This window comes from Littorina saxatilis, unplaced genomic scaffold (genome assembly GCF_037325665.1).
Source record: "Littorina saxatilis isolate snail1 unplaced genomic scaffold, US_GU_Lsax_2.0 scaffold_407, whole genome shotgun sequence".
Lineage (NCBI taxonomy): Eukaryota > Metazoa > Mollusca > Gastropoda > Littorinimorpha > Littorinidae > Littorina > Littorina saxatilis.
Window position 1 is genome coordinate 37878 of NW_027128201.1, and position 23236 is coordinate 61113.

The 23236-nt window shown below is 40.5% G+C and overlaps 2 long non-coding RNA genes across 2 annotated transcripts; one reads left to right on the forward strand and one right to left on the reverse strand.

The window, feature by feature from the left end:
- Positions 1-654: 654 nt before the first annotated feature.
- Positions 655-8884, reverse strand: LOC138956566 (uncharacterized). Its single transcript, XR_011452702.1, has 3 exons — positions 8348-8884; positions 7559-7609; positions 655-794 (listed from the first exon to the last, which is right to left on the reverse strand). It is a non-coding gene; the product is annotated as an uncharacterized lncRNA (long non-coding RNA).
- Positions 8885-18376: 9492 nt separating this feature from the next.
- Positions 18377-21064, forward strand: LOC138956565 (uncharacterized). The gene is made up of 3 exons (XR_011452701.1): positions 18377-18604; positions 19334-19479; positions 20911-21064. It is a non-coding gene; the product is annotated as an uncharacterized lncRNA (long non-coding RNA).
- Positions 21065-23236: the final 2172 nt, after the last annotated feature.

Genomic DNA, 23236 nt, shown 5'->3' on the forward strand with positions numbered 1-23236 from the left:
AGAGAGAGAGAGAGAGAGAGAGAGAAAGAGAGAGAAAGAGAGAGAGAGAGACAGAGAGACAGACAGAGAGAGAGAGAGAGAGGGGGGGGGGGGCGGTGGTGACACACTATACTTCTGTTTGCTGTTTAAAAGGATACTTACAAAATCGACAATCCCATCAATCAGTCGAGACACAATTTATTAACAACAGAATTTTAATTATATACCAACTTATTTAATGCATACACTCTTACATATGTATACATCTGAATGCATAAAGCACACACACACAAACATGTACAAAGTACCCCCCCCCCCAAAAAAAAAAAAAAAAAAAACAAGAAAAAAAAAAACCATGCCACCCATTAAAATGCTGATAACTCATGAATTGCTTATGCAACTTACTTCAAATTTGGTGTACATTGGCCTGAGATATGGGATGATAATTCCACAAAGTTTCATGAATGCCGGTCAAGTGCGCATGGCTTATAATTATATCTATATGCCGCTGGTTTCATAATACTACATCTACTAAAACAGATAAAATGGATAAAAATTTGAATGCATCACATTATTTCATGACAATAGGACTTTTAACTGTGTTGGTCAGAACATGATTAACGAGATGACCGCGGGGGAGCTAGCTGGTCCTGTCCATTGCTGAGCGGCTCGCTCCCATCCCCGGTTTTGGGCATGGCCTGCAGAGGATCCTTCCCAGAGGAGCCTACTTCAAGTGCAGCCACATGTCCTTCCAGGTGTGTTTGTCACCACTACCAAGATAGGTGAAGGGAGGTTGATAACCACCCGTCAAAGACCTGTAATTACAAAAATAGTACTTAAAAATCTGAAACAGTTTCAAAACTGTTAGCACACTGCTGTTAATCGCCATAAGTTGTGCATGACTCGACTATGATGTGCCGTAATTATGCATTAAAATTATGATGAAAAAACAACAACTTGAAAAGTGATGGGCGTGTCAGGATAGGGCGGATAATCGTTATATGAAATCTTTAGAAATGTGTCCTGTTTCAGTTATTAATCTTTAAATGTTATAACAACATCCTGGAAATTCACTTCGTAATACTAAAGTAGAAATGGCCCAGTCAGGCTGATTTTTTGGCAAATACAGGTTGACCTTAAAAAAATGCAACCCTCAAAAATGTTAATAACTTCTACATCTGTTGACCAAATCACTTTATATTTGGGGGACATAAACTTAAGCCTATGCATGACCCTTCCACATCTTGGCAACTTTTTTTTTTGAAATAGCACAAAAGTCTGACCATTTCATCTACAAAATTGCCCCTTTGTGAAAGTGTCACGGTAGCTGAAGTTTATGTCACCCAAATATAAAGTGATTCGGTCAACAGATGTAGAAGTTATTAGCATTTTTGAGGGTTGCATTTTTGGGGGGTCACCTGTCACCCAGTCTTCTTCAAATTGGCAAAACAACACTGCTAGGCACAACAGCTGAAACAAACCAATTTATGTGAGCAAAAAATGAGTTGTTCTTCAATTTGAGATAATAAAAAAAATAAAAAAACAGGGTCACTCTTGCTCACACAATCAAATCTGCATCCAAATCAGTATGTGTTGTTCACATATCTTGTCTAACATGGACGCTATGGCATGCTGAGCGGTGTAGGTGTCAATACTCTCAGCAGGCATAAAAGGCAGTTTTGAAGCCATTTTAGCGGGTAATAAGACAAAGAATGGTACATTTGAGTAACTCGCAAACGCATTGCCTTCAAACTTTCGGAGATTTGTGTTAACACATGTCGTAAAGTACACACGAAATCTCAAGTCATGTGAGGTATTAGTTCTGCTGTTATGCGACATCCCAGAAAGAGTTTTAAAAATAAAGATGTACCCTGTCCGATTGAACAGAATTTTTTTTAGAATTAGCATGCATTTAGAAAAATGAAAGCTTCAATTTACCCTTAAATTTAATACAGTTTCACCAATGGCTGTTCAAAGTGCACTTGTTTAAACGCACACACACATTTTTGGAAAATGCTTTTTCAAGAGCCATTGATCAGTTAAGCGTGTTGGCAGTGAGCTTTGCTATGCGTAGGCCGACATTTGCGCTCAGCGCTCTGAATGAGTCAACTTCTTAAAAAAACTACTTTCGCGTTGAAATCCTCATACCACCCATGTCTGATAAAATATGTACATGAAATTTGAGTATGTGGCGCATCTGTCATTGTTCTTGAAGATTTCAACAAATAAAATTTGTTCAATGATTCAGCTGTTTCTGACATGACAAATAACAGCAGACCTAATGTCTCAAATTACTTGAAATTCCGAAAGTACTTTACAACATGTGTTAGCACAACTCTCCGAAAGTTTGAAGGCAACGCGTTAGCGAGTTACTGTTAACCCGTGGTTTGTAAAAATGTAAAAACATTTTACAAATCACGTCGAACCTAAAACCGCGATTTGTAAAAATGTAAAAATATCGCATTCCACAAAGTAATGCATGCCTTTTATTTTTATTAATTTTTCTTGTTTAGAGCCTCGACGCTGAGTGGTGGGGGTGGTTTTAGTTCCACATCCCATGTTGGTGCAATCCCATTTTGCCACCGTCCCATTTTTTGCCCCATCCCATTTTTGCGACATTTCACAAGTCAAGCGTCGTTTTACAAACATGTCATAACAATAGCGCGACATCCCATTTTGACACCATATCCCATTTGGCCGCCATGCCGTTTCACCGCATTCCATTTTGCCCCCATCCCATTGTCGCGACATTTCACAAGCCAAGCGTCATTTTACTACCGTGTCATAACAATAGCGCGACATCCCATTTTGACACCATCCCATTTGGCCGCCATCCCATTTTTTATTTATTCTTCTTGCCAAGCCTCACTATACTACTATACTGCGTTATTCAACTAGGAAGACATGGGGCCCGGGTAGCTCAGGTGGTAGAGCACTAGACTTGTGATCGAAAGGTCGCTGGTTCGAATCCGGGCCGGGACGGACACGGGTCAACTTTATGTGCAGACCCAGAGACGGTATCCATCTCCCACCCCCGTGTCACCACAATGGCACGTTAAAGATCTTGGTCATTCTACCATAAGTGCAGATGGCTGATACCACCTAAACACGCATACATCAAAAGCCGTGAGGGCGTAAAAACTCGAATCGTATAAACCAATTCATGTCCAATATAGGCAATTAAGACCTGACGGACAATAAGCCCCTTATAAAAAAAGGAAGACATTCCGTTTACGCCAAATCCCATTTTTGCCACAATCCAAAATGTCACGAAATAGGGATGGCGGCGAAATGGGATGACGGCATGGCGACAAAATGGAATGTGGCGCTAGTGGTATGACACGGTGGTAAAATGACACTTGGCCTGTGAAATGTCGCGAAAATGGGATGGGGGCAAAATGGGATAACGGCGAAACGGGATTGCGCCAAAAGGGGATGTGGAGCTAATGGTACATGATATGGTGGTAAAATGACACTTGGCCTGTAAAATGTCGCGAAAATGGGATGGGGGCGAAATGGGCTAACGGCGAAACGGGATTGCGCCAAAATGGGATGTGGAGCTAATGGTACATGATATGGTGGTAAAATGACACTTGGCCTTAGAAATGTCGCCAAAATGGGATGGGGGCGAATTGGGATAACGGCGAAAGGGGACTAATAGATCCCTTGACTTTGGGGTAGTGCGACTCTGTCACTGCTAGCTTTCCACTGGGAGGAAGCGACCGGAATTTCCCAACGATGGGACCTCCGAGTAATGAAAATAAAAATAAAAAATAAAAATCTTAAAATTAACAGTAACAGAGTCGCGCTACCCCAAAAGTCAAGGGATTTCGTATTCGTCCCTTGACTTTGGAGTTGACAAGAAAATATCGGGCGCAAAAACGTGATTTGTAAAAATGTTTACCGTGATTTGTACAATTTTTTTGTCTCATTACCCGCTAATGCGGCTTTAAAAACTGCCTTTTATGCTTGCTGAGAGGATTGACACCTACACCGCTCAGCATGCCATAGCGTCCATGTTAGACAAGATATGTGAACAAAACTTACTGATTTGGATGCAAATTTGATTGTTTTGTCTAAGAACATGCTAAACATGTTTTGTTTTAGCAGTTCTGATTCGTTGTCAATTTTAACGCGGGAACCTTGATTTTGCGAATTTGATTTTGGGGTGTGTTTGTGTTGTAGGCTTCACTGTATCGACACTACGTCATGTAAACTCAATCTGTTTTCTGAATAAGTTAGGGGCATAAAAGGCCTTTCCAGTCATATAATTGGTTTTACGATAAACGGCCTCATCATAAAGATCTGCCCTCAAACGCATCTGTAAAAGTTTTTTATGACGAGTAGTGTAGAACAATCACCATCTTGCACATCTGATCGCAAGATTATGCATCCCCGAAACATTTTGCTATGTCTCCGGCGCATCAGTATCTGTCCGAAGTGTTTGAAAACAACTAATTACAACACACACACACCCCCTCCCAACCTCCACCACCACCCCACCCCCCCTCCCAACCTCCACCACCCCCCCCCCCTTCCCACCTCCACCATTCCCACCTCCACCACCACCACCCCCCCTTCCCACCCAAGAAAAAACAAGTCGCGTAAGGCGAAAATACAATATTTAGTCAAGTAGCTGTCGAACTCACAGAATGAAACTGAACGCAATGCCATTTTACTCGTAGCATCGTGAGGCCACCGCTCATGGCTAAGGCAGTGAAATTGACAAGAAGAGCGGGGTAGTAGTTGCGCTAAGAAGGATAGCACGCTTTTCTGTACCTCTCTTTGTTTTAACTTTCTGAGCGTGTTTTTAATCCAAACATATCATATCTATATGTTTTTGGAATCAGGAACCGACAAAGAATAAGATGAAAGTGTTTTTAAATTGATTTGGACAATTTAATTTTGATAATAATTTTTATATATTTAATTTTCAGAGCTTGTTTTTAATTCGAATATAACATATTTATATGTTTTTGGAATTAGCAAATGATGGAGAATAAAATAAACGTAAATTTGGATCGTTTTATAAATTTTTTTTTTTTTTAAATTTTCCGATTTTTAATGACCAAAGTCATTAATTATTTTTTAAGCCACCACGCTGAAATGCAATACCGAACCCCGGGCTTCGTCGAAGATTACTTGACCAAAATTTCAACCAATTTGGTTGAAAAATGAGGGCGTGACAGTGCCGCCTCAACTTTCACGAAAAGCCGGATATGACGTCATCAAAGACATTTATCAAAAAAATGAAAAAAACGTTCGGGGATTTCATACCCAGGAACTCTCATGTCAAATTTCATAAAGATCGGTCCAGTAGTTTAGTCTGAATCGCTCTACACACACACACAGACAGACACACACACACACACACACACACACACACACACACACACACACACACACACACACATACACCACGACCCTCGTCTCGATTCCCCCCTCTACGTTAAAATATTTAGTCAAAACTTGACTAAATATAAAAAGAAGAAAAGAATAAACACATTGATAAATACAAGGAGAAGGAAAGAATTAATTTCCTTTTTTTTTTCAATTGTTTTTGATAACAAATCTATTGCTTCTAGGTCATCATTATCAGGGCGATGATTAAACCAAAGCTTAGTCACGGAAATGCATATATGGACTAAAAATGACGTGTTTTTTCTTGCAGGACAATGGCTTGGACACTTATGACTTCATCCTGAATCGGCAGAGCAGCGATGTATTCTTACATGGATGCCATGGACGCCTTCCACCTAGCGGGCACGCAGATGGTTCACAAATCTACCCACTTGTATATTGCATACCTACCCCCTCACTCTCAACCATTGCTCCTTCAGTTCTGTAGTAAAACATAGAGCGATCATTTCTGAAAATATTGTAAGACATTAGCTTCTTTACTTCTGCAGCTGCATCAAAACACACACACACACACACACACACACACACACACACACACACACACACACACACACACACACACACTTGATACCGATGCCACATTTCAAGTAATCGGGCTGCATGTATATTTGTTGTCTTCTGACACGGCTATGCATGCTAAAGTCCACAATCAGAATGGCAGGAGCTATTGGAAAACCCGTTTTCTTTTTTTTGCATTTTACAGTAAATACATTTTTGTCTTTGATCTTCAGGCTTCCATAACAGTTCTCTAAATGTCTTGAGAATACGCCTGAAACGTTACATGAACCAAAACAACAACCGAAAAACAAACGCTGTGCATAGGGAACACAAATATCGAGGATAATCTGCTAATAATTTAGCAGGGAGTATCAGCCGGGACATTATTTATTATTCTGAATAGATCAACATTCATATATGCATCAAGTGTACTAATTGATCCTGCTAAATAGTTGTATTTGTTTGTGACTGATGCACTTTTTAATCACTTTGCACATGTATCACGTAAGACAAATCAAGGGAGGTAATTTTGCTCGGATTAGATGGTTCCTTCCCCTGATAACAAAAGCACACAAATTAATTTTCCCCCCCTTCTCGTATGTGCTATTCAGACGTTTTGTTGGTTTTTTGTTGAATATTGATGTGAAAGGTTCAGTCCTTCCCGAGTAAACTATTCGATTTACAGTCTCAGAACAGACCAGGCCTGAAAAGACCATCGCTAAACACATCAACTAATCAGCCTGGGTGCAGTTTGTGATTGTTTTTTATTGACTGATTTGTGAACGAACTCAAGCAGGAATCTGTGATGATAACACATCAAAATAAATTATCACTTTGCGCATGAAGCAGCCAGGTTGTCGAATCTAAGTCTTTGTTCATGTACAATCTTGTCTAAATCTGAGATGGTGAGCCAAAAGCTTTCATGGGAACGACTGTGCCTTTCTGTGTCTCTCAATTTTTACACCACTTGCTACTCATGATTGCATGACACTAAGAACAGGCAAGATGTGGATATCGTGGTTTTAATGATACATTCGGACATACAAATGGTTACCGCTGTTTTCTTAGATACGTGTGATCTCTCTTTTTCCCCTGGTCCTTTCTTTTTGATATTATTTAGCCTGAAGTTTGTTGCAACTATTGGTCCGCTTGCATTTGTTGTTGTAGTAATTGTGGATATGTTATTTAATTTGTCTGTGTTCCCTTATTATTTTGTCACTGTCAGCTTGATGAATAAAGGCTATGAGAAAAAAAATGTTACGCTTCACTATTAGCTATTATACTAAATATTTCTGATACCTTGACCAAATACGATGTTTATTTTTGCGTGTTCTCGTTTTTTCAGAGCGAACACACACACACACACACACACACACACACACACACACACACACACACACACACACACACACACACACACAGACAGTCTCTCTTTCTCTCTCTCTCTCTCTCTCTCTCTGTCTTTCTCTCTCTCTCCCACCCACACACACACACACGTACACGTATACACACACACACACACACACAGTTTCAATGTTAAAAACTTGAAACAGTATCCCTGTAGCATCGATGAAGGTTGTGTACAGGAACATCATAAAAGCTTGCTTACAAACGGACTCGCTGTAATCGAATAAAACAGCTTTCGAATAAAATAGCTTACCGTTGCTTGCTCAAACTGCGGCTTCCTTGTCCACATTCCTGGCGCACAGATCTGCAATGTGCAACGTTACTGTTGAATACACACAATTTATGTTGAAGTCAGAGGGCACAGACAGACATATCCCCCCCCCTTACACACACACACACACACACACACGCGCGCGCGCGACTGCGTGAAGATGCACGTCACCTTATCATTTAATCACACAATGTAAAAACGTGGTGGTTAAAACTGAATAGTATCATGAATCTCTGAAGAGAATTTTTTTTTTCAACAGTCGTTCGTGTAAGGCACACGCAGATTGAATGTAGCTGAAGCCATACCGTAAAAACTAAGAACAGATCTATAAGATTCTAAAAAAAATGTTACATTTTAGTTCTATTCATCTGGATGAGCTTGATCTGTCCATAGATGACGATTTAGCGATACCGTCTGTATAGATCTATGATCTGTCCGAAGTAGAATCGGCCACTGAAAATGCAACTCCCCCCTCCCTTTCCCACGACACACACCACGACACGACACTAGCTGAGAAAAGGAAAAAGTGTGGAGGAATACATAATGTAAAAACCAAATCTAAAAGTAAGCCCGGTTTAAGATTTCAAACCGCCTTTGAGTATGAAATGTTCGGACGCGCCCTTTCAGCCTACAGTGAAATGGTAATCATGTACGTACAAGCTTTGTTTCAGAACTGTGAAACGTAATAACTAGGTTTGAATTCAAATATACAAGTAAAGTTAATGGAAGATCAAAGTAAAGGTTGGGTGTAATGTCAACAATTATACTTACATTCCGTTTCAGCATGCTCTTCCACAGGAAAAACTCCCAGGGCTTTGTCCTGCTTGCGATTTTGCCAAAAGTACTTTGAGCACACCCCCGACGTAACTTCCAATGAGCATCATAGTGTTTTTGCCACTTGCCGGTTGAATTTGGCGCCTGATTCCAACTTCGCTGCATCTCAGGGTTGTTTCTGGTCCCCCAAATGTACACATTCAGACCTATGCCGCCCTGATCGATCACAATTTTGCTTTTTACGTAACTGGCGCAAGATGGCAGACATCTTTGGACCATAAATGACTCTTTGCGCATGCGCCGCGAATAATTTGATTGGTCGATATTTTTAGGCAGAGCACATGGTCTCAGAAAACAGAAAAGTAAACATTGGAAGCGTGAGTCACGCTCCCAAAAAATAGAAACTTTTTTTACATATATGTTTTTTTCTGTAACTTTTTGCCCCATGGTTCATTCATCATCTGAAATAACTTTTTAGCGAAATCTAACCATACGATTATTGGAAAAAAGTCAAAATGTAGACGACCACCTTTAAGAGAGAAGGAGAGAGAAAATAAAGATATTTGTACCATTATGTATACAAAGTACATCACACCAATTAGTGAATTACCATGCACAGTATCACTATGCATCTATATATATATATATATACGACTAGTGTCTGTGTGTCTGTGTGTCTGTGTATCTGTCTGTGCGCGATGCACGGCCAAAGTTCTCGATGGATCTGCTTCAAATTTGGTGGGCATATTCAGGTTGACCCGGTACAGGACACAACCTGGTCGATATTTCAACACGTGCTCTCAGCGCGCAGCGCTGAACCGATTTTGGTTCGACCTCAGCTATTTTGGTTCCATCTCAGCTACCCGGGCCTCCATACCGACACACCATAGCCGCTACACCACATCACAACGCCAAAGTTCTCGGTGGATCTTTTTCAAATTTGGACACCGTATTCAGCTACACCCTGGACACAATATCATCGATGAGATATTTCAACACGTGCTCTCAGCGCGCAGCGCTGAACTGATTTTGGGTTTTGTGTTCATTTCACCATTATAAGTAACTCTTCCTTATCTTCTCCAGTGTTTGGCGTTTATCTCCCTTCCTTCGTGTGGCTTTCCCGTTCAGTTGTAAGTTACTACTATTTTTAGAATGTCACTGCGCTGTCCACTGCGCTGAGCGTCTTCGGATATTCCCGGCGTTCTGTTACTGTTACTATTTTTAGAAGGTCAACGCAGTGTACAGAACGTAAATTGGACCCGTAAATTATCCTCATCGTAAAAGTGCAAAGGTCGAATCAATTTATAGCCACGCGAAAAATACACTGTCATCTATCTCTCTATAGATACGGCTTCTCTGTGTTTTTGTGTGTGTGTGTGTGAGTGTGTGTGTCTCTATGTAAGCAACACCTGTGCATTGTTCAGTTCTGTTTGTGATGTGGTCTGGCGGCTTTTGTGTAATTTTATGTACTGGCCTTCCTTTGAGAAGCCATAACTTGCTCAGTCCTGTTTGAGTGGAGTTCGCCTCCAAAGGTGATTAACACGGTTACATTCGTCGACAAGGATGGGACTCGATATGGTCAGGAATGGCATTATGGCCACTGAATCATATTCGTGCTGTTCCCATTCCACGAATCTGGGAGGGACCTAAGCTTGGCGGGTCCATTGTTCGGACCCGGCGAAGCCGGCGTACGGCTCTAAGTACTTCTTCCCGGCGAAGCCGGCTACCCGGCGAAGCGGGTATTCATTCTAGTCTTCAAATGTATGAATAATTTCATCTACAAAGTACTTGTAAATGTAATACAATTTACAAAGAACAAAAGACTGCTGAATGATCTACATCAGTATGCATGTTTATAGCTACAGACTACCATCACCAATACCTTATAAATGTGTAACTTACTCTTCAGGGGTAGTCTGTGATGTAAAGCACCATGCCAAGTCATCCTGATACCTCTCCAGTACATGTATCCATGTTTAAAGGTAAACTGTTGGAACTGAAAGACAGGAGCTGTATGAATGATGCACATCACCTCTGGTTTCTCGGGAGGCCTGAAAAAAACCATAACAATATTAACATAACTATTAACATGTCTTGAAAATGAAATAAGTACTATTTCAACTTCACTATCAGAGCCAAATCACTCACTAATTCAGTAATTGTTTTGTTTATTCTTTTACAACCATAGTTCATACACTGATACAGCAACATTTGATTCTGTGCATATAGATTAAAGATCAAGCATTTTCTAAACTTGAGTAAAAAAAATAAGAACACAACAAGCACACACTCTGTGACTCACAGTCACACCCAGTTACTCAGTAACACACACATGACATACACAACAGATGAATCTTGCTCAGTTCTACAAAGGCCACGTTTGCAATGGTCATGTCTTGGATTTTAAAAACAATAACTTACCTGCTGGTTGATCCAAACCGATGATTGACAATCAGTGAGAGGAAAATGTCCGAGGCTGAGTATGCCTGTGGTGGCGCCAATGGTGCGAGGAAAGAAAGACTGCTGTCTGTATGATGTTCTGCAAGCATGGATTGAGCGAGTGCTGAGTGCAATTCTTTTTGCTCTATCCTATTAATTCACACATTGACCTTGCAGCAGTGACGATCATTTCTAAGTTCGTAGCTCGGATTGCACTCATTCCAGCGCTACCGTGTACTGGGTCAGCGAGACACGAACGACAACTCAAATCGATAAGCATCCGAACACATCGGAACTTCCGCTTACGTTCGTAGCTACTCGGAAATAGCCTTCGGGATTGAAAGCCCGCAACTGACGTGTGAAAAAAGATTTCGCGTACGGAACATGCCTGTTTGTCTTAATAAATTATTGTACAGTTATGAATATGGTCTGATTGACATTCCGGGAATATTGCGAGATGCCTTTCAATAATATTTCAATAAACTTATAATCAGTGATCAATTGACAATAATCGTACATCTCTACACAAGGGTCAATGCAACAAATAGTGCTCAACAGTCTCCCTTGGGTAACCGCACTCACATTTGGGGCAATCCTTAAGGTGCCGCTAACATAAATCAAAATTCAAATCACTCAAACCAATACGCAGTCTGCAAAAATGGACTTGTTCAAATCTATCTCCAAAATAATAATGACATGGTACTTTAGAATTGCACATTGTACGTTGATTGCAGTAAAGTAATTGACTGACAATTAGGCTAAGGCTGCATGTGGGGTGCCTAAAATGAGAACTTTTCTTATTCCCGAATATTTTTTGTGGGCGCAGAAGCTTATAATGGCACGGGGCAAATGGTATTGTTTTTTTCTGGAGGGGGATCAGACAATATAAAACCAACTCAGAGGCCGAGTTACCTGACAGAAAGGCCAATTCGAGCCCCAGTCCATGCCGGTTACTTGTAATTAGCTATGCACAAATTTGAGATCGATACCCAACCTTACTAAGCATTCTTTGCGTTATTTTAATTTTCTTGTTTTTCTTTAAAATGAAAAAGGGAATGGTTTTATTAATGTCATTTTATTATGTCATTATCTAGTCAGCATAAATGACTTTTATGGATACAGGAGAGAGTGTTAAAATGTGAAGATTTCAAGTGTGGTTTGTGGTCATCTGCTTGACCACTTAAAATGTTGTTTATTTGATGATACGTTTTGTTTGGTGTTCCCGCTTGAACTGTGACAGTAAGTTGTACAATGTTACTGTGTGTGTGTGTGTGTGTGTGTGTGTGTGTGTGTGTGTGTGTGTGTGTGTGTGTGTGTGTGTGTGTGTGTGTGTGTGTGTGTGTGTGTGTGTAAGTGCAGTGTTTGTGTGTGTTGGTGTGTGTCTGTGTGTTTGTGTGTGTGTGTTTGGTAACCGGCTTTGTACAGCGGGACCACCTTATTTTGTCATGTATTTTTATTCATTCTGGAGCTTTATTAAATAAACTGCCCATTTCAATCACAACTCTGGTCTGGTCTTATTGTCAGTGTTGCACAAATGATTGTATGTGAGCTTGTGAACATACAAAGAAAAAAGAAAGAAACATTCTGTGTCGAAATATCTTGACTAAAAATCAGGCGGAAGACTACACCTGTTGCATTTCCTATCATGTGCAGGCAATTATAACTGAGGGCGGAAGCGACAATGATTGTTTTTCCCTCAGATAACATTAATTTGTAGAGACGGAAAAGGAACACGCACATTCTGGAACCGGCTGATTTTTGTAAATAACTGAGAGGGTGTATTGTCTGTTTTGTGAAACGGTCCTCACACATTTGCAAAGTTCCACAGTTAGGCAGCTGAATTAAAGCATTACATAATGCATAGTGTAAACTCTAGGCCTACTTCAAGGTCTTATTACTTCAAGATGCATACACGTGCTGTTGTATCTGTTGGTGCTTGCCGGACACCAGTGCTGATTAAAATGGCTTAGATTGTTACTAATTTGAAACTACAGTATGTCCTTTTACGCGTTGTGACAACTTTGTTGGTACCGATGATTTATAAAAAGACTTTTATCACAGGTTTATTTCGTATCAAACATTTATACTTACCTTCAAGTTCGAGTATACCTTTACTTCCACGAGGAGAGTCAGGCTCTCTGTGTGCGCGCGCGCGCGTGTGTGTTTGTGTGTGTGTGCACGTGCGTGCGTGCGCGCTTAAAGATTCTTGATTTTGGAACATAAGCAGTTTATCTGTCAGGGAGTTGTGTGTGTTTTCATGTCTGCGTGTTCTTTTCCCTCTCCTTCCTCCTCTCGGCAGTCCGGCTTCAGAGTCATTTTGTTCCTCCCCTCAAAGCAGAAAGCAGCAATGTTTTAAAACATTCAAAAACAAGGATTGTATGTGAGTGTGAGTTCCCGCAGTGGGGCACTGCGGTTATGAAATTAAAGGCCCCTCCTTTTTTGTGGAACCGCAGGAGCTTTCTAGTTTGCTGTTAGGTAGATTTTTGGTTCCTCTTTCCTGTCATGCTCTCTTTTTCTTCATGAATTCTTTTCTTTTTTCTGCATTCTTGCTCATTCACCTGTATTTTTTCCAAAAATCTCTTCTCTTGCCGCTTGTCTCGCGATTCATGTATAGTTTAATCTGTTAGTGTTCTGATGTAAGTCCAGCAGTAGATAGGTTAAGCCTATTTTAACATACTGGAAACTGGTAATCTTCCAGTAGGTATTAATTTAGTTTTACTAAAGCCTGCTGGGACACAAGTAATGGGTTAGTGCATTTGTAAACAGGAATCGCTTGACAAGTGGCCCCCTTCATCCCCCCCTTCCTCGTCCTGATATGGCTCTGCGTAGTCGGCTGGACGTTAAGCAACAAATAAACAAACAAACAAACAAATGTGAGTGTGAGTCATATCTTTTAAGAACCGAATCAAAGCACCACAAGGTTCAAATATGTGCACAAAGCAAAAATAGTGCAAAGCAGCATATGGCCATTACTGGAGACACTGCTTTTTGTATCGACCATTCTGCAGACATCACACTCTGGAGAAAATAAAACATGACAGAACTCAGTACTGATGTTCTCTGTAAACCACGATTTACATCTTTTACCTTATTCCATACGAAATTGTGAGTTTTGCCGTTGTTTCCCTGATAATAAGTCTCGTACTTAGGCACTGTTTTTTTTCCTCAGTTAATATTCAGAATGTTGCCATGTTTGTTTTCTTGTTGTTGTTGTTGTTGTTAGTGTGCTTGTTTAATTTAGGTTTGTTGTTGTTGTTTGTTTAAAACACTCAAACATACGCACACATCACACGCACACTTTTACTTTTTAAGTTATAATAAGTATTGCATTCAGCCACTGTTTTTTCTTCTCAGTTGATATTCTGATTTTTGCCAGTTTTTTTGTAATTTGTTTTTGTTGTGTTTGTTTAATTAAGGTTTGGTGTTGTTTGTCGTTGTTGTTTGTTTAACACACACTCAAACACACACACACACACGCTAACCAGATACACACACCACCACTACCACCACAAGAATAGGTTTACACTCACTTTTTCCTCCACGTTTTAATTTTGGCAATATCATTAACCCAGGATTGCAAAGCAGGGATCATTTGTCAATTTCATAACAACGTACATACAATTTCAGCTGGTTACTGCAATAAAATGTGCATCCTCACAGGTTTCTGCTTCCACGTGCAGCGGCAACAAGAAGAAGAAGACAGGTTTCTGCTGGAATGACAGAGTCTTATGTGTCAACACAAAATACACACACACAAAATGGGTGTGGTGCTGCATGCCCCATAATAGATCTTAACTTCACCCTCTAAACCTCCCTGCAGATGCATGTTCTGTGCACAAAAATAGCCTTTTAAAATATGCAGTATACAAAATAAAAATGCAGACGACATTTCTACATTTGCTGGGGGAGTTGTGCTGTATTAGAATTATTTATCAAATAATTAAAGTTAACCAAAGTATATGTAATAAAACCAAGGAGTCCTCTGTTAAGTAGCTCAACACAATGATCGCAGCCCAGGGTGCTAACAGGTTAGGGTATGTTGTTCAAGACTTGGAAGGTCAAGGTTTTAAAGTATGCTTCAGTAACGGAATCTTATAACAAAGCTAAAACATTTACCACTGAAGCAAAACCATCTCTGAACAATTCAAAATTGTCACACGTACTAGTTTTACATTTTAAGGATATTGCCAAGTGCATATCTTTTTATTATGAAAAATTTGTATTGCAAACAAAAGAAAACACAATGTCTTGTGATCTGTAAATGTTCTTGATACTTAATACAGGGAACCTTATAAATTGTTCAAGTGAAGTAGCTTGTTCGTTTTCTCCATTTAAGGTAATTTTGTCACAACAATGTCATCTGCTACAATTCTATAAACTGCTGTAAACCTTTCTGCCCTTAAAGTAGATTCATGCCCTTCCCCTGTGTGGGCACCTTCTTCTTCTTCTTCTTCTTCTTCTTCTTCTTCTTCTTCAGTGTTCAGTGTTTGCATTTGGATGTGGGCTCTCTGGCCAAGTCTTGTTGCACAGGGGTGGCAAGGAAAAGCCTCCCTCTCAGAACGTGTTGCAGAGTCTCTTCTTCCTACCCTCGCCACAGTCGCACGCTGTAGGTGCAAAACCTATCTTTTTCAATCAATCAATCAATATGAGGCTTATATCGCGCGTATTCCGTGGGTACAATTCTAAGCGCAGCGATTTTTTTTCATTTTTTTCATTTTATGCAATTAATATCGCGCACATATTCAAGGCGCTGGGATTTATTTATGCCGTGTGAGATGGAATTTTTTTTACACAATACATCACACATTCACATCGGCCAGCAGATCGCAGCCATTTCGGCGCATATCCTACTTTTCACGGCCTATTATTCCAAGTCACACGGGTATTTTGGTGGACATTGTTATCTATGCCTATACAATTTTGCCAGGAAAAAACTCTTTTGTCAATCGTGGGATCTTTAACGTGCACACCCCAATGTAGTGTACACGAAGGGACCTCGGTTTTTCGTCTCATCCGAAAGACTAGCACTTGAACCCACCACCTAGGTTAGGAAAGGGGGCAGAAAATTGCTAACGCCCTGACCCAGAGTCGAACTCGCAACCTCTCGCTTCCGAGCGCAAGTGCGTTACCACTCGGCCACCCAGTCGTTTTGAGGTGTACCTTCAGACAGCAGTGTCCTGTGCGAAGGCGGAAGATGGCTGTCTGTTCTGCGTGAGTAAGATGGGGATATGGTCTTGATGGAGCTAGTATCTGTCTTTTTTTAATTTTTAATATAGACATCAAAGAAGTTGCAGCACCAGCCAAGTGTTGACTGTTTTCTTTATGCGTAACCTAGTCCTGGCAGCAGCTGTTGTCCATCTGTAAACAAGCAAGATCATTATTATAATGATTATATTGATGGTGTATTTGTTTTACCAGAAAGACGAGTAAAATAAAATTTAATTTTTGTTTTAGTAATGAGGCAAACCGATGATCTTTCGACCCCATGGAGACAGCTGGTGAAGGTAATACTATTTGTATTCCTACATTTGTTGACGACAGAGTGCAACGTTTCTAAAATATGATCGGTGATAACAGAGCAGCAGGAATATATATACGTGCCCTTGAGGACTTGGTCACTTTCACGGTACCTGTAAAGTCGATCGAACACACCCCCCCCCCCCTTTTAGGACCTAAACAAATCTGAAAAAATCAGGTCTTGAAAGGAGGAAGTCTTGACTGAGATGAGAGTAAATATAGAGAGGTTGTGGACAGACAAATCTGAGTTAACAGGGTCTCAAAAGGGAGGGAGTCTTTAATCAGGGGATATTAAAAGTGTTGTTCCACTGTACTACTTCTGATTCCTTGCCTTTGCGACTAAATTATTTGAGTTTCACTTTCACTCGGAAGCCCAAAAAGAGGGGATACTGTTTGAGACTTACAGTAACACTGTTCTCTCCGATTGCAAGTGTTTGTACTTTGCAACAGATTGTATCCTGAAATTTGGCACTCCATGTGTTAACATTTCCACTTCCAGGTCTGTAGTGTGCAGACGTGTTGTCACTGTTACAGCTGAAATGAACTAACACGAATACTAGTCTGATGTACATAAAATATGGGAGACTCAGAGGTTTGGGGTCGGTGGTGGATGGCAAGCATAACATTGATAGATGACTATAGTTTTGCAGTGGTTTGCTCTCTTGTACTATGAGTGTTAACAGCATTTTTTTTTATAATTTGTTACTCAACTTACTGTAAGGACTATTAGCTTTTCTCAGCAACTGCAAACAATTGTGACTTTATTGCAACAGCTCTTCCTTAAACATTGGGACACTTCTTTTGTTGTTTTAATGGCTATAGTTTAGAAACTAGAAATGCTGAGATACATTGGTGTAGTCATGAACAACAGCAACAACAAAAACAAGAACATGTTTTGAATTCTGATAGCTAGTGAAACTGACAGCTTGATTAGAATTATGTAGTTTTTGCAATTGCTGACTGAGTTACATCCTTTGGTTTTACCTTGCATTGATTATCACCTTTGCTGACAATTGACTCATTGAGTGCAGTATTGAGTAACTTATATTATAGTTATTTTATTTCAAGTTAACTTCTGCATGATGTTAATCCCACTCAAACTTTGTCAAAGTAAGGTATCATTATTTATGAATAATGTGAAGTTAAAGATACAAATTAATGAGAAAGTTTGTGTATTTTTCTGTACACTCTTCTTGCTATTTACTGTTTCAGTGCTGAACCATTTGCTTGAATTCTTGATCAGATGATGACAGAGTGACACCTGGTGGTACCCAATAAAACTGCCTTTGCTCCTATAACTACAAGCAATTTCTACAATTCAGAACAGTAAGTGCATGAGGTTCCATTTTAAGCTGTCAAGAGTAAATCTCAGGAATAGATTAGAAGATTTAGTTATGTCACAGTATGTCTTTCTTTCTTGACTTTTCTCACACTCTCTTGTCAGACTCAGAGAGTGCATGCTTGTACATTTTTTTACAGTAATTTTTAATGTTCCTAATTGGGAAAAAAATGTGTCATGATCTTAGTGTTTAGGATAACTATATGGCAGAGAGAATCATGGAAATGATTGGGCGGTGGGGGTGTGTCGCTGGTGTGCAAGAGGGAGGGGGGTGGGTGGGTGTGGAGAGAGTAGTGATGGTAGTCAACTACTAACTAAAAGATTATTGATTGCATACATTTAGTGTTTATTGATTTGGAGGGTGGGGGAGGAAGGCAAGCAGTATTATTACATGTGTATGGGTATACTAGTTGTGCATGTTTCAAATGGGGGTGGAGGTTGGCATGGCAAGCAATAGCTCAGTTGGTATAGTGGCCTTGAAACCGGTGGTGGGGGTTTATTTCTCAGAATTAACGTTGTGCAGACTCTGCTTGGTTTCTGAATAGCTTATTAAGCCTGTGACTGTTTGCATACATAAAGATCTCAATTTCACAGTTTCAGGGCTTGGAATTAATGGAAACATCAACACACATGTAGGAAAAACTCAAAAAAAAGAGGGGGGGGGGGAGTTCGGTCCCACGGTAGTGTCTGAATGAAAGAAATCTGACTTTTTAAGAGGGTAATCTCGCAGGACTATGATTTCATATGTAGATCTGTATTCTTACATTGGTAGTTGACTAGTGTTGTTGTGGTTTTGTACTAGTGAGGAATGTCATCTATGTCATGTGATTTCTTGGTTCTTCTTTTTGTGTGTGCAGCTAAAGATGTTGGATCTTGCCTACAGCCTAGTTTTACATCTCCGACACCGTGGCTTTACTCTGAGACACTACAGAAAACACATCCTTTTCTGCTGCTGAAAGGTAAACATTAGGTTAAATTTGTGTTTGTTTTGATTTGTATGTTTTCCTTTTGTAGTCTATGGCAGGAGATTTGTGCAGGTGTACAAATGGTAGATGTGTCAGAGGAAATGTCCACTTGTTACTTGTCTCTATATCAGTATATGTATCACAAATACGCATCAAATGTACCACATGGACAATTTCAAGCACTTTTCTGCCAGGGGTAGGGTCAGCTATGTAAGAATCATGTCTTACTCTGTTCATACAAAAATAAGGTTCTGCATTTGAATGAGTTTGAATCAGGCACCTGTGTTTTTGCTCTTGCTTGTGCCCTCTTGTGAACTGTTAACTTATGAACAAGCACCCCATCAAGCAACTCTTTACAGTTCTGAGCACAACAGAAGGGCGCATGGTCTGGGCATATTGATGGTAAACACATCTCATGCACAAGTACAGGCCTGAAAGTCGCGAGTATTTTCAATTACTCGCCATGGCGAGTAAAAAAACATATAAATGGTGAGTAGAAATGTTAATCTACTCGCCACATGCGAGTACAGTTGATAAAACAAATGGTTGGTTTGACGAGTAAAGTTTCAGTCAATTATGAGAAGTACTAGCAGTGTCCCATTTTGTGGACTTTCAATGCTGAAGTATGATTGTGTGGATTGATCATTCTGTATTCTGTCATTCAGATTGCCACTTGCTTTCTTTTACAAGTTGGTGGCTGATTTGTGTGTGTGTGTGTTGCAGCACACAGGTCCATGAATAAAAGAACCCAGCTGGTATTCTTCATTCATGGAAAATGAAAGGAAATTTATCAGCCAGGATTCGTCACTCACTCTCCTAAGGGGGAACCCCAGTCAGCCCTACAGTGGATGAACAGCTTGGAGGGAAAGGTAACTACTGCAGCACTTTAGAAGGGGTCTATGTCGACCAAAAGTGGCTGTATTCCCTGTATGTTAATTTCCTGTATACAGGGAATATACTTCCGTTAGACGCCATGGAGTTATTTCAAGCTTACGAGAGTGAAAGTGAAAGCGATTCAATGGACGAGAGTACCAGCGAGGAAAAGATAATACCAGGCTGTTGGGGGTGGGGGTGTAGATGTTTCTTTAACTAAATCCTTTTGGATAAACCGTCGAAGCATGTTTTGCTTGACTGGATGCCGCACGCGAATTCAAGATTTTAAATAGATTCTCCTATCTAACCGTAGTCACGCGCTTGGCGCAAGATAGCACGGTATTATACTTCTCTACAGAAAATCCAACTGTATTCCCGGTACACAGGGAAAACGCCTATGGGGAATACACCTTCGTTTGGTCAACATAGACCCCTTCAACCTTATAATATGTGTAGAATATTATGCTTTTGCTTAATGCTTGTTACATGTGACGAAGACAGAAATGGGTGGACTGGGTGGCCGAGTGGTAACGCACTTGCGCTCGGAATCGAGAGGTTGCGTGTTCGACTCTGGGTCAGGCCGCTATTTTCTCCCCCCTTTCCTAACCTAGGTGGTGGGTTCAAGTGCTAGTCTTTCGGATGAGACGAAAAACCGAGGTCCCTTCGTGTACACTATATTGGGTGTGCACGTTAAAGATCCCACGATTGACAAAAGGGTCTTTCCTGGCAAAATTGTATAGGCATAGATAAAAATGTCCATCAAAATACCCGTGTGACTTGGAATAAAGGCCGTGAAAGGTAAAGTTTCGCCTAACAGGCTTGAGGTTTGCTGGTCGATGTGAATGCGTTATATATTGTGTGTAAAAAATGTTTGTTTGTCTGTCTGTCTGTAAAAAAATCCATTTCACACGGCAGAAATTAGTATGTAAAGCGCGGAGAGCACAGTTAATTGTGGTTCGCGCTATATAAGCTCACCATAATAAATAAATAAATAAATGTTAATCATTCCCTTCGTGCAAATCATAAAAAGAACAATAGTGATCTGATGTACTGTAGATCAATCGAGGAAAAGGTGTGTATGACCTAGAAGAAACTGGTTTTGAAAGTGCTGAGGATGGATGGAACATTGAGGCAATATCATTTACTACATTGAACCTGGGTTTCAAACTGAAGTGCTTTTTTATGCTTCTTGTTGTTATATATGGTCTCGCTTGACTCCTGTGTTCAAGAGACTGTAAACAACCATAAACAATCTTGTGTTGTTGTTATGTGGTGGTGGTTTTGCTGTTGTCTAGCATCGAACCGTAATTGGCTTTATCAAATGCACCAGAAACGAGCTTGAGTTTGTCGGATTAGTGAACTGTTTGAAAAACTTTAATGTATTTGTGGTTGTTATTATTTCTATATTGTGTTCTTCTTTTTCTCAGGTGGGCTGTCTTCTGAAACATATGAATCTGGAGCGTCACATCTTTCTTCCTGAGACATCCCCTCTTGAGAATGGTGTGGCGTGTGGCTGAATGGAAACCTGGCAGTGTCATATTTTGTATAGCTTCGATGCGCGAAGTTGGGGATTTCAGCAGAGAATTTATTGATTGATTAATTAGTTAGTTATCTAAGCTCACCTCACTCCTTAGTGTTATTTAGGGTGATGGGGGGTGAGGGGGTGGTGTCGGTCTGGATCTTGTTAGTGAACTTTCTTTCTGGCAACTAACATCAGAAATTCCAGTTTAGCTTTCAAGGCAATAGACGGTTTTTGAAAATAATTCTTTTGCAGTCCGGAGGTGTAAAAAAAACCTGTACCGCAGTCAGGTTTTTCAAAACATCTCGAGTACGCTCTACGCCTCTGACGGGCTGTATCCCGCAATCGGGACAAACGGCAAACTTGGATGCGTATGCCATGCGCACAATATGATACCCCCTTGCTTTTAAAAATCAGGGGTCATGAGTTCATCAGAGTTCAGAATTTGTTGTGTAAAAGATAGCCGCTGTCAGCAAGCCATTCGTGGCTCAGGTGATTATATTTAATAAAAAAAAAAAAAGGTTTCTTATGTAGCGCACGCCGCACAGCATACACATCACAGTCAGTCGCTTGTCCTGATCGCAGGATAGCGTGAAACATGCTCCGGGAGACTGCCGATAATCCTGACATAGTTATTTCAAGAAATTGTGTATTGGTACAGCATGTTATGCACTTACTAAGATAGCTATTTGTAAATATTTGGTAGATATTTATGGTGATGTCCCGAATTGCTCCCTCCCAATGTGCCCCATCCCATATGGTCCCCATTTATTCTTGCATTTTGCTGTGAGTAACATAACGTGCGCAAAAACCAAAGGCATTTGTCTGAAGCGCATTTCCAAAAAGCATAGTTGCCATTTGTTTTTAATCCGTGACTGTTGTTCTTGAATACTCTTTCGTTTAGGTTTCCAAAAATGCTGATTTAAAGGGGAAGGATAGTTGAAACTGTAACCGTTTACATTTTGCTCCCAGATTTGCAATTTTTGTTGTTGTTGTTTTTACTAGGAGTTTGGACGGGCGCGGTGTTCTAGTGGATAAGACATCAGCCTCCTATTCGGAAGGTCATGAGTCCAAATCGCGGCCGCCTGGTAGGTTAAAGGTGGAGACTTTTCTGATCTCCCAGGTCAACTTATGTGCAGACCTGCTGGTGCCTTATCACCCTTTGTGTGTACACGCAAGCACAAGACCAAGTGCGCACGGAAAAGATCCTGTAACCCATGTCAGAGTTTGGTGGGTTATAGAAACACAAAAATACCCTGCATGCTTCCCCCGAAAGCGGCGTATGGCTGCCAGAATGGTGGGGAAAAAAACCAGTCATACACGTAAAAACCCACTCGTGCAAATTTGTGAGTGAACGTGGGAGTTTCAGCCCATGAGTGAAGAAGAAGAAGAACTATGAGTTTTACTCTTTTAAAAAAATGATTTTCAAATTCGAAGATTGCCACAACAGTAGTCTATCTCATCCGACTTGAACCCTTCAGACTCCCTGTACTTGCAGTTTAAACTCATATTTTGTCTGAGAATAGTTTTCAAATGCAAGGTCCTTCAGAAAAACTGCGAGGTAAAAATCTGGCGTGCTAAAATCGTGTTGGTGTGCCTAACCACTCGGTGCCAAACCACTTACCCCCAAGTGTGGAATAAATGTTTGAAAAGGCGTAAAAGTCAGACCATTACATAAACAAACTTGAAACTTTGTGCACTCTTCTTCCCATATATCTAAAGCCAATGTACATCAAATATGCAGTCGTTTGCTAAAAACAAATATTGGAGTTATTTGCATTTTGGTGGGTTGCATTTTGGGTGGTCACCGTATGTTATAAGGACAGCCTTAAAGGTATGATTATATCATGTACATACTTGTTAACATGCCACCAAATTGGCCGCAATAATCTAGCCGGTTGAACAGCATTCGGTTGGAAAATGAAAGTCTTTACAAAGCTATCTTCTTCTACCTATCAGTTCTGCTTCTCTTGGATAACTCAGCTGCGTTCGATACGATCGATCACTCTGTTCTGCTCTCTCGTCTCGAATCTGTTTTTGGCGTTCACTCTACCGCTCTTCACCGGTTTAGTTCATATCTACGGGGCCGTAGTCAGTATGTGTCTGTCAATAATCTCTCATCTCCTCCATCTCCTCTCTGTTTCGGCGTTCCCCAGGGATCAGTTCTAGGCCCAGTTTTATTTGTACTATACACCACTCCTCTCTCTGCCGTCATCAAGCAACACGCAGTCAAT